This window comes from Apium graveolens, unplaced genomic scaffold (genome assembly GCF_009905375.1).
Source record: "Apium graveolens cultivar Ventura unplaced genomic scaffold, ASM990537v1 ctg9008, whole genome shotgun sequence".
Taxonomy (NCBI): domain Eukaryota; kingdom Viridiplantae; phylum Streptophyta; class Magnoliopsida; order Apiales; family Apiaceae; genus Apium; species Apium graveolens.
The window spans coordinates 1-10,042 of NW_027421658.1; positions in this window are offsets into that span (position 1 = coordinate 1).

The window sequence follows — 10,042 nt, forward strand, 5'->3', positions numbered from 1 at the left end:
CATTCTAGTTCATGAAAGATATGCAAGATAATGCCTAATAGAATTTGAAGATTGAATTGTATTATTTTTATTGTAAATCTTTAAATTCTATTCCGTGCGTACATTTTACATGTTAATAAATTATTTCATGTTTTTTCAAATTTACACATTTCAATTTTATGTATTTAATATTAAAGTTAATTGAAAGAAAACAATTATATATCATGGCCTAATCTCGGACACGAATTGACTTTTTCCGACCACTCATGTTACAAACTTCTAAAACTATGTGGATCACTCGTGAGCCACCACATGGGTTTCAACGTGGAAATAACTTATTGCAATATACTTGTGACATGTCATCGATGACTCATCTTTCATGATTTGGAAAAGTAGGGACCACTTTATATTTTACCTACCAATTGAATAAATGTAGGTAAAGACTATTTCTCCACCAACCTTTACCTACCAATCGCTACCAATATTTTATTAGTGGGTAAAACTCTTTACCTACACATAAAGTATTTTTACCTACCTTTATAATGTGTAGGTAAAAGCCAAATTTCTTGTAGTGTATGAATAGAGGATTCAATAAATTGGGAGAAATTAAGAATCGAAATGAAATAGAAACAAGAATCAATAACTGTGTATCAGTGTATATGAACAAGAATTATCAATGTATAATTGATATGAAAAGTAGGATATATTTCACTATTCTGAATTTAGAATAGGGGAAAAATTTGCCTGGCGCGTACTTAACCTGGTTCAACACACCGTCTTCGGTCTCCTGCTTGATCTGCCTTGCCGATACTGATTCAGTCATGGAAAGGTAGTCGTTTAGATAACTTACTACATACGCGTATCTCAAATTAATACCACGTAACCCTAATAATCTACCCATGCATTTCTATCTGACTCGCGTATATAAATATATAGAATTATATAACACATAAGGTTCACATAATCATGTAAAGCACATAGCATATAAGGTACATAATTGATTTTAATCTCATAATTATTTTTTAGAATCGATACTAGACTTATACCCATATTAACTAACCCTATTTGATTTTATTTATAATTTTTCGGGATTTATTTGACCCGATTCTACCTATATTAGGGCCTATAAACCTTTAACTATCACAAGACGACTTTCTTTCGGAAGAAATTATTATTTACAATTATTTTTATTGGATTTTTTCATTTTTCTGAATATAGGGGTCTTCGTTTCACTCAAATCGGAGTAACAGTTTAATTATTATGAATTAAACAAGATTTAATTAATTAATAATTAATTATAAATATTTAATTATAATTAAATAATCCTTAATTATATTTTTAAATAATTATTTAATAATTATATTTTAAAATTATTATTCCCTAATTATTAGGATTAATTATAATTATTTACAAATTATTATCACTTACTTGATTAGATCAATTATCTAGAAATAAATAATCGATGCAACTAACGGTTACGTTATTCATCGAATAAGTAATTATTATTTGCAACATAATCTAACTCAACGATCAACTACTCGTATAAATACGAGCTACTCGCATTCCTCGTATACCTATCAACTTATTATTGATAATTATAATTTATCACCACTTATACGATTAAATCGATCATCTGTATTTAACTATTCGATTCGAATAATTTTTACGATATTCCTCAAATAATTAACTATCGCTCTAATATAATAATAATAATAATAATAATAATTATTATAATTATAATCCAACGTATCGTTCACTTTTTCACATAGGTACGAGTTATTCATATTATAGAACTAATTATCAAATCTTTAATCGTATTATTCAATTATTTTTAATCCTTATTTATTAATTAACTACCTAATTATTAATTAATAAATAACTAATAAATAATTAGATAAATAATTAAATAATCAATCAAATAACTAATTTCAAAATTTTAAATTATTAAAATAATTCTGAAAGTATTAATAATATTTTTCAGAATTTAAAACTTATTTTTATTTAATTTTTAGAATTTTTAAAACTGATTTTTGATTTTATAAAATATAATTAATTAATTAAAAATCCAGAAACAGAAAACGGGGAATGGAAATCTGGTTTTGAAGATCAAACCCAGGACGAATTCCGGGTTGAAACCGGGTCGAACCCGGGTCCTCAAGAACAGCCCAGAACACGGCAACGGTGGCCATTTCTGGCGAGCTTTCCGGCGAGCCTAAACCCCGGCCAAAACGCAATGATTTCGACTCGTTTAAGCTGCAACATCGTTCCTTTCTTCTCTCACCGTACAACCACCCTCTCCATCGCAACCGACGACCACTCCATCCCGTTCTCCGGCCAAAACTCCATTTTTTTCCGATGAACCTCCTCGGAGAATCGTTTCTTACCAAATCGTGAACCAAAATTCACAAAACATATAGGAAATCAAAGCTATAGACTGCTATAATCATTCCCAACAGTTCATATAATCAAAAATATCTAAAATTCTAAAAAAAAATAAATCAAAAACACTAAAACCCATGAACTCGGCACATCGATTTAGGGGTTATAAAATTAAAATTAAAATACCTAATCACTCCTAGGACTACAACAAAATTAACTGCATCAACCAACAATCAAATGATTCTTCACAATCAAAAACCGAAATTCATGCCAAGAACATAAAATTGATTTTGAGATTAATCGAACCTCAGTTGTTGATATTAATATCAATAGATTCGTCTCTTCACAAGGATTGTATCGGTTACTCGAACTTTTACAATGGATTAGTGAATCTCCTAAATGATGGATTGATCTTCTCCCTCCTCTAAGAACATACTTGTCACCGACACTTTCTAATTTAATTAAACTGATTTTTAATAATTAATTAACTAAAATTAATAGTAATTCAGCTATTATAGTAGTGAAAATAATACCCCTAAATAAAATTAAGGGGCTAATTACAAACCTAATAAAATATTTGGCCCCAATTTTTATAATTTTTTGGGTATTAATAATGAATTTTTAAATATCCAATAATACAAAATAAATGCTAAAAATTCCCAATAAATGTGAATATTACAAAATGCAAAGAATAATGATATATAATAATTTCATGATCATATAAAAATAAAAATGTGATTTTTGTGGGGCTTTTGGTACCCGAAGAGGTCCGGAAAAGTCATCTTTCGCGAAAAAGGTAAATTGTAAAACGTTTAGGGGTTCAGAATAGCGATATGATACAGGTCGTTTTGGCAAAATAGGGCCAAGGATTTTATTGAAATACGGCTTTAAAACTCTATTGAGCTGTACGGGTTTTGATATAAAACATATAACTTATGATAAAATACTCAATACATATCTGAATCACATTCTGATCGAAACAGACGACACGTAGCACATAGCAATTAGGGTTTAATGACTCAACACATTTAATCACATAATAATACACATAATATCTTTATTATAATATAATACGAGCGTAATTTTCTCGGTCGTTACATTCTCCCCCCTTAACAGGATTCTGTCCTCAAAATCACGCTATGAAAATAACTGAGGATACCTTTCTAACATATCACTCTCAAGCTCCCAGGTTGATTCTTCAACCACTGGGTTTCTCCACAAAACTCTCACTAATGGTACAAACTTATTTCTTAATACCCTCTCTTGCCGATCTAGAATTTTTATCGGCTGTTCTATATAAGATAAATCTGCCTGAAGTTCTATTGGCTCATATTCTATTACATGTCTTGTGTCAGGGTTGTACTTCTTAAGCATAGATACATGAAACACATTATAAATATGCTCCATATGGGGTGGTAAAGCTAATCCGTACGCAACTTTTCCGACTTTCTTCAAAATTTTAAATGGTCCGTCGTAACGAGGTTTCAATTTTCCCTTGTTACCAAACCTAGTTAATCCTTTCCATGGCGATACTTTTAGCAGTACATGTTCCCCTACTTGATAGTCCACATCTTTTCTGGATTGATCTGCATATTTATGCTTTCAATTCTGTGCTGCTTCAAGTCGCTTACGGATAAGTTCTACTTTTTCCTTGGTCTGCTGAATCAGTTCTGGACTTAGAATCTTGCATTCTCCAACTTCATCCCAACATGTAGGTGATCTACATTTTCTTCCATATAAAGCTTCGTAAGGTGGCATCCCGATACTCGCTTGATAGCTGTTATTGTAAGAAAATTCCACTAGAGGTAAATATTCGTCCCAATTGCCCTTAAAATCTATCGCGCATACACATATCATATCTTCAATGGTCTGAATAGTCCTTTCACTTTGCCCTTCCGTCTGTGGATGAGAAGCGGTACTCATGTTTAACTTGGTTCCTAGACATTCTTGGAATTGTCTCCAAAATCTTGAATTGAAACGGGGATCTCGATCCGATACAATAGATACGGGTACTCCACGACGCATTATGATTTCCTTGAGATATAAGTGCACTAACTTGTCCAGTGAAAACCTTTCGTTGATCGGAAGGAAATGTGCTGACTTCGTTAATCGATCAATGATAACCCAAATTACATCATGATTTGCTTTCGTCCTTGGAATTCCTACTACGAAATCCATAGCTAAGTGCTCCCATTTCCATTCGGGAATATCTAGTGGTTGTAGTACTCCGCTAGGGCATTGATGTTCAACTTTCACTCCTTGGCACGTATCACACTTACTAACCCATCCCGCTATTTCTTTCTTCATATCTGGCGACCAAAAGTTTTCCTTCAGGTCTCTCTACCTCTTTGTGCTTCCGGGATGAATCGAATATCTTGAGCTATGAGCATCTTGTAAAATTTCCGCTTTCAATTCCGGTACATTAGGTATCCTAATTCTTGAAGCAACTCGAAAAATTTCTTTGGCATCCTTCTGACTGCTAATCTCTTCTCCTTATAAATTGTTGGTTTTATGATCCATTACTTCTTCCTGACACCTTCTTATCTTCTCCAATAATTCTGGCTGAAAGGTCATGGCGTAAATCATTTCGGTAGAGCTTTCTGGAACACGAACTGCAATATCCAGTTTATCGAATTCCTTGATTAAATCTTCCGAAGATGTTAACAGGTTCAATCATTCCTTTCGACTCAACGCATCTGCTACTACATTAGCTTTGCCTGGATGATAATTGATTGAAACATTGTAATCCTTGATTAACAATAGCCAGCGTCGCTGTCGTATATTGAGTTCCTTCTGCGTGAAAATATATTTCAAGGTTTTATGGTCCGTGTAAATCCCACATCTTTCGCCGTATAGATAGGGTCTCCAGAGTTTTAGTGCGAATACGATTGCTGCTAGTTCAAGATTGTGCGTTGGATATTTCTGTTCATGTGGCTTTAGTTGTCTAGAAGCGTATGCGATCACGTTGCCATGTTGCATCAAAACACATCCTAATCCTCGATAAGAAGCGTCGCTGTTTATGAGAAATTCTCCTTGATCGTCAGGTAAAATAAGTACAGGTGCGGTTACTAATCGATTCTTCAATTCTTAGAAACTTGCTTCACATTTCTCGTTCCATTTGAACTTTTCATTCTTTCGTGTCAACTTCATCAATGGGGTGGCTATCTTTGTAAAATCCTTAACAAATCTTCTGTAGTAACCTGCTAATCCCAAGAAACTTCGGACTTCCGTTGGAGTCTTTGGTCTTTCCCAATTTAGAATAGCTTCAATCTTCGCTGGATCCACTTGAATTCCTTCAACACTGATGATATGTCCTAAAAATTGCACTTCCTTCAACCAAAATTCACATTTTGAAAATTTCGCATAGAGCTGTTCCTTTCGTTATATCTCCAATGTCATTCTTAAGTGCGCTGCATGTTCTTCTTCTGTCTTCGAATAAATCAAGATGTCATCAATAAATACAATTATAAACTTATCTAGATACTTCTTGAAAACTCGGTTCATCAAATCCATAAATGCTGCAGGTGCATTAGTTAATCGAAAAGTCATCACGAGAAATTCATAGTGTCCGTATCTCGTTCTGAACGCAGTCTTTGGAATATCTTCTGCCTTGATCCTTAACTGATGATAGCCTGATCGTAAGTCGATTTTCGAAAACCATGCTGCTCCTTTCAGTTGATCAAATAAGTCATCAATACGAGGCAAAGGATATTTATTCTTGATAGTTAACTTGTTCATCCCACAATAATCAATACATAGTCGCATGCTACCGTCCTTCTTTTTCACGAACAATACTGGTGCGCCCCATGGGGATACACTCGGCCTTATAATTCCTTTGTCGAGAAGATCCTGCAATTGCTTTGCTAATTCTTTCATTTCAACAGGCGCCATTTGATATGGAGCTTTTGAAATTGGTTCAGTCCCTGGTGCCAAATCAATAGTGAATTTGATTTCTTGATCCGGAGATAGTCCTGGAAGTTCATCTGGAAAGATATCGGGAAACTCATAAACTACAAGAATATCTTCAATCTTCGGGCTCTCTTTTTTGGTGTCCAACACCGTAGGCTAAGTAAGCTTGACATCCTTGACGTAGCAATCGTTTTGTCTACATTATTGTTAAGAATTTCTGCTTTTGTTTTTCACCTTTAAATGTTACCGTTGTATTTTCTTTAGTCTGCAATTTCACCTTCTTATTTGCGCAATCAATCTGACCATTATTACTAGCTAGCCAATCTATTCCTAAAATAACATCAAATTCTCCTAACCTGAAAGATATCAAGTCAACTGAGAAATTACATCTTCCTATCTCAATATCATAATCTGGACATACTCGATCTACCATAACCTGATCATCATTTGCTAATTTTATGACTAGCACTTCATCTAACAACTGTACCTCATAATCTATCTTAGAAATAAAATCTTCAGAAATATAAGATTTCGTAGCTCCTGAATCAATCAATACTTGAGCATTTACGAAATTTACAGGAAGCGTACCTGCAACCACATTCGGACTCTGTACCACTTCTTTCATTGGCATGTTGAAAGTCCTTGACCTGGGCTAATTTTGTGGTGGTAGTGGTGGCAGAGGTAATGCTAAAACCCTTGGAATGCTAGCGGCCATTGTAACTCCTCTGCAGTCCTTAGCGATATATCCTTTTCTTCCGTACTGGAAACAAGTGATCTCTGTCTTTCCCATCGGACATTCTCCACAAATTGTGTCCCTTTTGCTTACACTTGAAACACGTGACATTTGGCTTGTTGCAAATCCCAGTATGCTTCTTACCACATGTTCTTCAATCAGGTATAAAAGGTCGAATAAGTTTCTGCTAATTTGGGGCTGGAAGTCGGTTACCCGTCCTCTGGTTGCCCTGTTCTGGTCTCCTGGCATTTACTTTTCCCCGGGCTTGAAATCCCGGCCTTCTGTTGAAATAGTTCTAGGAATTTCCTGGTTCCTTCTCTTTCTGAGCTGTTTCACTCTCACCTTCAATGATCACGGCCTTCTGAACAACAGCCGTATAAGTCGTTAGCTCAAATACTGCTACCCTACTATGAATCCATGGATTCAGGCCCTGCTGAAATCTCTTGGCCCGCTTTTCATCCGTATCTACTTGCTCAGGAACGAATCTGGCCAATTCAGTGAACTTGGTTTCATAATCCGGGATCGATAAATTGTCTTGCTTCAGTTCCAGGTATTTAATCTCCAACTGATTCTTCATGTAGCGAGGAAAATATTTCTCCGGGAAAAGATCAGTGAATCTATCCCAAGTCACAACACTTTCTCCTTCCAAAGCTTTCTTTGATTCCCACCAGTAATTGGCTTCGCCTTTCAAAAAGTAGCTGGCAAAATCCGTCTTCTGTTCTTCCTCAACTTTAACCAACGTAAAAGCCTTTTCCATCTCCTTCAGCCAAGCTCTCGCTTTTATAGGATCTATGGAATCGGAAAATTCCGGAGGCTTTACCGACTGAAATTGCTTGAAAGTAACTACAGGTGCTGCTGGTGGTACTTGATGTTCTGGATGAGCGGCTTGCTGTAGCATTTGTTGTTGAAACTGCTGTTATTGCTGTTGCATCTGTTGCTGCATCATCAGCATCTGCTGTGGCATAAGATGAAATATCTGATCCATATGATTGTTATCATTCTGGCCCTCAGTATTTCCGTTAGACGAGTCGGGTCTTGCTTTTCTTTTGGGTGCCATATTTCTGATAATAAAACAATTGGTTCTTTTAATAACAATTTACTAAACAGGTGATACAGAGTAGAAACAGTCTTTATAATTTTAAAACAACGTTAAAACAGTTGATATGGGAAAGAAAACAATTTATCAAATATCTAAAATAAGTGAGTAAAAACAGTGCAATGTTTAAATAAATCATTTTCAAATAATTTTAAATTTGAAAATATAAAGGGTACAACATGATTGTAAATAAAAAAACATTTTTAAAATATGCGACTGTAAAACGATAAAATAAATGTAAATGCTTAAATGACTGGAAAAATAAAATAAAGAAAACGTGAAAAGGTTCATCTTATATATATATATATAGGTAGGACACCAGCTGCAGGTGTCAATGCTTGATACAAAAGTCTATAATATGTTAGTCGTTCCGCTACTGTTATCAGTCAAAACTAGTAGCTACACTCATACAAACTAGTCATACAATACTACACTGCATCTATCTACAGATAATATACGAGATACAACACTCCACTGTCTGCTGAGATCAGAATCCAGGTGGCACATGGCTCAGCTCCTCCTGCAAAGCCTCTAATACTGCCTCTGTGAGTCTCATCGCCCTGTGATATGCTGCCTCTGTACATATGTCCTGCTGTCTCAAGTCAGTAAACTGCTGAGAACCAGCCCTATGGATCCGGCGTAGTCTCTCTCTCAAGATGTAGTCTGGTCGGAGTGCTCGAACTAGACCGTCCTCCTGTGTCTCAAACAACTCAAAAATCTTCCTACACCGATCCTGCCATCTGACCCTCTCCTCTCTCTCTGACTGGTACCGCTGATATAGAACCGTGCGAGGCTCACGAAGATCTGTACGGGAACTTCGAAAAGGCAATGGTAATGGCTGATCCACCACTACCTCATCCATAAACTCTGGCTGCGGAAATTGGTATACCCCGGGCACAGGGGCATAGATAGCTAGTGGTGCAAGGAAACAAAACAGGCTGCTCCTGGGGTGCATATACAGGTGGCTCTTACTCTGGCTCCATCTGGGGAATCTCTGGAATCTCAGGCTATGGCACGGAACCTGTGGCTCTAAGTCCTTTCACTGTGGAATGTCAACCATATCAGGAACATCAAACATCGGAAACTCCAAAGGTGGAAAGTCAGGTATCTCTGGCTCAAAATATGGAAAGTAATCAATAAAATCTGGTACCTCTGGGGCAGGCAACTTATCTGGTGCTGGACCCTGTGGTAGATGTGGAGGTGGTGGTAATGGAGAGAATACCTACAATGATGTTGGGGCTAGTACTGGTGTTGCTACTTGGTCTGACTCGGTCCGCTCCGCAGATGACGACAAAGAAGCCATCTAATATACATGACAATAATAACGCAAAAACAATCATATCACAATCCTAAAACTCATAACTTCTAATCACATAAACAAACAACCCTAACATTCCTACTTCTATCTTATATGATCTTTCTATCTGAATTAATTCTAATGTTCTTGTTTTCAAGGGTCAAAACCTATGCTCTGATGCCAACTGTAACACCCTCCAAATCCGGGGTATAGATTTGGGGCATTATTAATTTTAACTACTCACTAAACCTGCACAAGCGGAATATAAGTATAATAATTACCCCGAACTACTGCTACTCATCAGGATCTTTTAAGGTTAAGAGTTGAAAACAAGAACGACACACTAACTTTATTACAAACCAGTTCAAAAATAATCTGTCTCAAGAACTCTCTTTTATTACAAAACTTTATTCTATCTACATTTCTCATCAAACAACTTTTATTAAAACCAACACTACTACTTATCCTCCTACACATGATCTGGTAACTCAAAACTCTCTTCTGGGATAGGGATGAACACTCTTGGTATAAGAGGGTCCCACTGCTTGACTCGCTTCTTGATTATGCAGGTTCTGATGGGGTTCATTCTCTACCTCGACTGAAAAATAAATACTAATAACAATAAAAGGGGGTGAGCTAAAAATTGCTC